The sequence below is a fragment of the Littorina saxatilis genome, linkage group LG16 (genome assembly GCF_037325665.1).
Source record: "Littorina saxatilis isolate snail1 linkage group LG16, US_GU_Lsax_2.0, whole genome shotgun sequence".
In the NCBI taxonomy this organism is placed as follows: domain Eukaryota; kingdom Metazoa; phylum Mollusca; class Gastropoda; order Littorinimorpha; family Littorinidae; genus Littorina; species Littorina saxatilis.
The window spans coordinates 29969207-29975244 of NC_090260.1; the positions used below are offsets into that span (position 1 = coordinate 29969207).

General features: G+C 44.5%; 1 protein-coding gene across 1 annotated transcript in view; it reads left to right on the plus strand.

Annotated features, from left to right (window-relative positions):
- Nucleotides 1–2133: 2133 nt before the first annotated feature.
- Nucleotides 2134–6038, plus strand: part of LOC138951357 (uncharacterized) — a 36348-nt gene continuing 32443 nt past the window's right edge. The window contains exon 1 of the mRNA XM_070322974.1: nt 2134–2172. The gene's annotated coding sequence lies outside the window, so the exon portion shown is untranslated. The remainder of the gene's footprint in view (nt 2173–6038) is intronic.

Genomic DNA, 6038 nt, shown 5'->3' on the forward strand with positions numbered 1-6038 from the left:
GAGAGGGCTTTGTGCGTGTGTGTGGGGAGGGGGCTTTGTGTGTGTGTGGAGGGGGCTTTGTGTGTGTGTGTGGAGGGGGCTTTGTGTGTGTGTGGAGGTGGCTTTGTGTGTGTGTGGAGGGGGCTTTGTTTGTGTGTGGAGGGGGCTTTGTGTGTGTGTGGAGGGGGCTTTGTGTGTGTGTGAAGGGGGCTTTGTGTGTGTGGAGGGGGCTTTGTGTGTGTGTGTGGAGGGGGCTTTGTGTGTGTGGGGAGGGGGCTTTGTGTGTGTGTGGAGGGGGCTTTGTGCGTGTGTGTGGAGGGGGCTTTGTGTGTGTGTGTGGAGGGGGCTTTGTGTGTGTGTGGAGGGGGCTTTGTGTGTGGGGAGGGGCTTTGTGTGTGTGTGGAGGGGGCTTTGTGTGTGTGTGGAGAGGGCTTTGTGTGTGTGTGGCGAGGGCTTTGTGTGTGTGGAGGGGGCTTTGTGTGTGTGGAGGGGGCTTTGTGTGTGTGTGTGGAGGGGGCTTTGTGTGTGTGTGGAGGGGGTTTTGTGTGTGTGTGGAGGGGGCTTTGTGTGTGTGTGGAGGGGGCTTTGTGTGTGTGTGTGGAGGGGGCTTTGTGTGTTCGTGCAGAGGGCTTTGTGTGTGTAGAAAGGGCTTAGTGTGTGTGTGGAGGGGGCTTTGTGTGTGTGTGGAGGGGGCTTTGTGCGTGTGTGTGTGTGTGGAGAGGGATTTATATGTGTAGAAAGGGCTTTTTGTGTGTGTGGAGGGGGCTTTGTGCGTGTGTGTGTGTGGAGAGGGCTATGTGTGTGTAGAAAGGGCTTGTGTGTGTGTGTGGAGGGGGCTCTGTGTGTGTGTGGAAGGGGCTTTGTGTGTGTGTGTGTGTGGAGAGGGATTTGTATGTGTAGAAAGGGCTTTGTGTGTGTGTGTGGAGCGGGCTTTTTGTGTGTGTATGGAGAGGGATTTGTGTGTGGAGGGGGCTTTGTGTGTGTGTGTGGAGAGGGCTATCTGTGTGGAGGGGGCTTTGTGTGTGGAGTGGGCTGTCTGTGTGTGTGTGGAGGGGGCGTTGTGTATGTGTGGAGTGGGCTGTCTGTCTGCAGTGTGTGGAGGGGGCTTTGTGTGTGGAGTGGGCTGTCTGTGTGTGTGTGTGTGTGTGTGGAGGGGGATTTGTGTGTGTGTGTGTGCAGTGGGCTGTTTGTGTGTGTGTGGATGGGGCTTTGTGTGTGTGTGTGTGTGTGTGGAGTGGGCTGTCTGTGTGTGTGTGTGTGTGGAGGGGGCTTTGTGTGTGTGTGTGTGTGTGTGTGTGAAGCGTCTTGAAGGAAGAATGAGAGAGAGAGAGAGTGTGCGTGTGTAAGTGGGTGGGCGTGTGTGCGTGCGTGCGTGCGCGTTTTTCTGCTCAAGAATATAGAGACCAACACAAAATACAAATTTAAAAATTATTTCATCACATCACATCCCATAAAAGTTAGAATGCATTTGATTTAACTTGGAAAAGATAAAGAAAGCAGATATTTTTCGCCTACATTTTATTGGTTTGTTTAATAAAATCTTAGTTTGATTAAGATGACAAGACATAGTTTAGTATATTTGACTTTTGAAAACCAGTTCAAATGTTTCTCTACCACGATGTTCTGTGATTTTTACATCCTCGAATAAATATTTTAGGTTGAAAACTTCAGTTTCCTTCTGGTTAATGTTATTGCGTGTGTGTGTGTGTGTGTGTGCGTCTCTTTGTCTGTGTGCGCGTGTGCGTAAGAGAGTGCGAACGTGTGTGTAAGAAACAAAAGTCATCTGAATTCAATAAACGATCCCACACACAACCACATATTTATCTGTCCAGGCTTGTGTATTTTTGTACGTGTGTAACTTGAGGTATGTGTGTGTGTGTGTATGTGTGTGTTCGTGTGTGTGTGTGTTTGAGAGAGAGAGAGAGAGGTTTGTCTTTCGCTGGGGTATGCAGTGCCTTGGCGTTGCACATCTACTTAATTTTGTCGATTAATTTTTGAGAACGTGAAAATGTGAATTAATGAATGATAGAGCATAGATTAGTGCAATCACCAAATATGTCACAAGTGTGCTCCTTGTTCGATGATACGAGTTTCGGCCGCTCAGTCGTATCTTGGTGACCCGACTTCACGAGATTTTTACCGAGATATCGCGAGACGAGATTTCAGTGAGGACGGAGCGATAGGCGTGAAAAGGTAAGTTGGATGTTCGGTCTTGTTGATTTTTCTTTTTTTTCTTTTGTAAGTTAATTAGTTTATGAAGGGGAATGCAACTATATAAAAGACTTCGCTGAATGTTCGTTTGATGTGATCAGTAAAAATATGACCATCTTACCAGAGATTGTCTGATTGATCACATCCAACGCTCATTCGACTTGATCTTTTCTTTATATACTGAATTCGTCTTATAATTACGTGTCTGTTTGTCCATTATAAAGGCCATTGGAGTGCGGCTTGTTTTGTCCAAAATTAAAACGTTCTATGAACTAACAATCTTTATTTATTTTCTATTCTGGATTTAGGAACGTTAACATTCCATCTCATTGTGTTTCTTTTTTTCAGTTTTTTTTATTTGTTCGTTTGTTGATGAAAAACGTTAAATCTTACTGAATGAGCGAAATCAAGCAAGGACTTGTCAGTTTAAGAGCCGGTACGAATTCGATGAAGCTTAATTATAAGGTTATCGGCAATGTTTTTATGGTTGATTGATTTTGCATGTGAAAGCAACTGAGAGTTGATTTCGTTTGGGTTGTCGTCTTTTTTCGTTCCTCCTGTTTCTGTTTCAGTCTGTGTCTGTCTTTGATTGTGTTTGTCTCTGCCTCTCTCTGCCTCTCTCTCTCTCTCTCTCTCTCTCTCTCTCTCTCTCTCTCTCTCTCTCTCTCTCTCTCTCTCTCTCTCTGTGGTGTAGTGATGCATTATTCAAAACTATAAATTCTCGTCATCGTAGGTCAGCTAAACTCATTCTGCCTGACCCATCACTAACTACTGACGCAAAACTGACAGCCCTCAATATACCTCAACTTAAACAACAGCTTTTATTTAATAAATCAGTTTTCATGCACAAGATCCTACATGACCAAGCACCCGAATATCTAACTCACTTGTTTCAATCAACACCTTCTCGGTATTCCACTTTCAAGCATAATCTGGCCTGCCCGAAGCCACGCATTGACATATTTAAAACTAGTCTTTCATACTCGGGAGCTTATGTCTGGAACTCCCTACCTACATGCTTAAAATCGACCAGTAACCTTAAAACATTCAAAACACATCTGCAAAAATACATTCAAATATCACTTTAATGTAATGTGCCTGGTTGCTCAAACGTATGTGTGCCTTTTATCCTTCTGAAAATGTGCATGTATGTGTCTTGCGTCAACTTGGTGTGATAAGAATACATTCTCGTGTATTACTCCTTCTAGTATTTAAGATAGTATTACTGCATTTTATATTGGCATGGCGATTCCTTCATAATCTAAGATGGTATATATTAGGTCATGAACGGTTTTTTTTTTTTTTTTTTTTTTTTTTTTTTTAAACTTTGCTACCTGATCCTTTATTTGGTTAGTGTGTCGTGTTATGTTGGCTTGCCTTATAAGTTAGTTGATCTTCTGTGTGTGTGTGTGCGTGTGCGTGTGCGTGTGCGTGTGCGTGTGCGTGTGCGTGTATATATATGTGTGTGTGTGTGTTCTAATAATGTATGGTTGTATATCTGTATATCACATGTCGATAAAAAATGATCTTATTCTTATATTACTATTATTGCGTGTGTCTGCGTTTCATCATAAAAAGTTTGTTCCTATGTATTCCCATTTCGATTATAACCATTTTGCTTAGATCAGGACTAGCTGTAAGAAAGGTCCTACGGACCTAATGCTATCTTTCCTGTAATAAAGTTCAATGTTTCAATGTTTCAATGTTTCTCTCTCTCTCTCTCCCTCCCTCCCTCTCTCTCTCTCTCTCTCCCTCTCTCTCTCTCTCTCTCTCTCTCCCCCCCCCCCCCCCCCGTCTTTCTTTTCGTCCCTCTAGCCAACTGTCTCTGTGTGTCTGTCTCTCTTTCTCTCTCTCTCTCATTGGCGGAAGGTCTAGCTCAATAGAATATTCGTTCGTTTTCTCTCTCTCTCTCTCTCTCTCTCTCTCTCTCTCTCTCTCTCTCTCTCTCTCTCTCTCTCTCTCTCTCTCTCTCTCTCTCTCTCTCTCTCTCTCTCTCTCTTTCCTGAGTTGGAACATCGATGGACTTGCAACGAAAATAGCAGACCCCGATTTCGTGAGTTATATACACAACTTTAACGTCGCCCAGCTAGCAAGCTTTCGTCGGCCGACTGACGATTTCAGTCGGGTGACGTCGTCATATGTCGTGTGTCGTCGTCCGTTGTCGCGCCGATACCGTTTGACTGTGTATAAATGTACGTAATAAACCCCGACATCGGCCCGACGCAATGTTGCTGTCGATAAAATTATGCAGAGTTACGGGAGATAACAAATTGATGATCATTATTTTAACATTTGTTACGTCCCCTGTTCAAGCGTCGGTCCAGCAACGGCGTGACATTATGAGACTGACCATGCAAATGCGAAACTAAATTATTCATATTTGTTGACTTTTTCACATAGGAGTAGGATAATTAATTGTAAGTTTTATTTGCATATTTGCAATCAAATACAGCATGAGCTCAAATCATGAGTTTTACATTTTAAAAATACGCCATCATTTACTTGAAATATTCAAATAGCTTTCCTTACGGTAAACAAGATTGAGTGTGCAAATGGCTGCTGCTTTCCCGCGTGAGCGAATTTTATTTGTTTTCTTAGTTCAAGTTAATATCGAAAGAAGAGACATTTTTGGGAATGTTGGACAGCACATTGATGATATGTTATCCGAGACGAATGTCGCCTCGGGATCTCAATCTGAGTGCTGGTCCCAGTGCCACGTGGTGGCGGTGAGAATAGTTGTGTAGCCAGTGAGTCAGGCTCTTGGCAATGACAATCAGATTCAGACGTCAACTCGAGGACAACCGACGGATGGAGCGAGTAAGTGATTTCGGTTTTTTTTGGCTCTCAATGTTAGTTTTGCTGTTACAGTGAGGGGGGGGGGGGGGGAGTACATACTGCTGTATCTTATTCTGTATATGTAGATGTAGGTGTGTTTTGTCCTGTTACAGTGGGGGAGGGGGGTGTTGTACACACTGCTGTAAATATAGATGTAGGTGTGTTTTGTCTTGTTACAGTGGGGGGGGGGGGGGGTGTGTGTGTACATACTGCTGTAGATGTAGGTGTGTATTGTCCTGTTACAGGGGGGGGGGGGGGTAACATACTTCTGTAGCTGTAGGGGGAGGGGGGGTACATACTGCAGTAGTTGTTGGTGATTTTTGCACTGTTACACTGAGGGGGGGGGGGGGGGGGGGTGGAGTACATACTGCTGAATCTGTAGCTGTAAGTGTGGTTTGCACTGTTACACTTGGGGGGGGGGGGGGGTGTACATACTGATGTATCTGTAGCTGTAGGTGTGACGTGTATTGCATTGTAACACTTGGGGTGGGGGGGGGGGGGTGTACATACTGATCTATCTGTAGCTGGTGGTGTGTTTTGCACTGTTACACACTTGGGGGGGGGGGGGGGGTGTACATACTAACTGCTGAATCTGTAGCTGTATGTGTGTTCTGCACAGTGACACTGGGGGGGGGGGGGGGAGGGGGTTGTACATACTGCTGAATCTGTAGCTGTAGGTGTGTTTTGTACTGTTACACTTGGGGGGGGGGGGGGGGGTGTGCATACTGATGTATATGCTTGGCGCTGGTGGACAATATTCACTTTTTTGGCCAAAAACACACTTTTTTGGCCAAAAACGTACATTATTGGCCAAAAAGTGTGTTTTTGGCCAAAAACATGTTTTGGCCAAAACTTTCAAGTGCAAAGTTTTGGCCAAAAAAATATTTGGCCAAATCTAAAACATTTGGCCAAATCTTCACTTTTTTGGCCAAATGTTTTAGATTTGGCCAAATCTTTTTTTGGCCAAAACTTTTGCATTGAAAGTTTTGGCCAAAAAATAGTTTTGGCCAAAA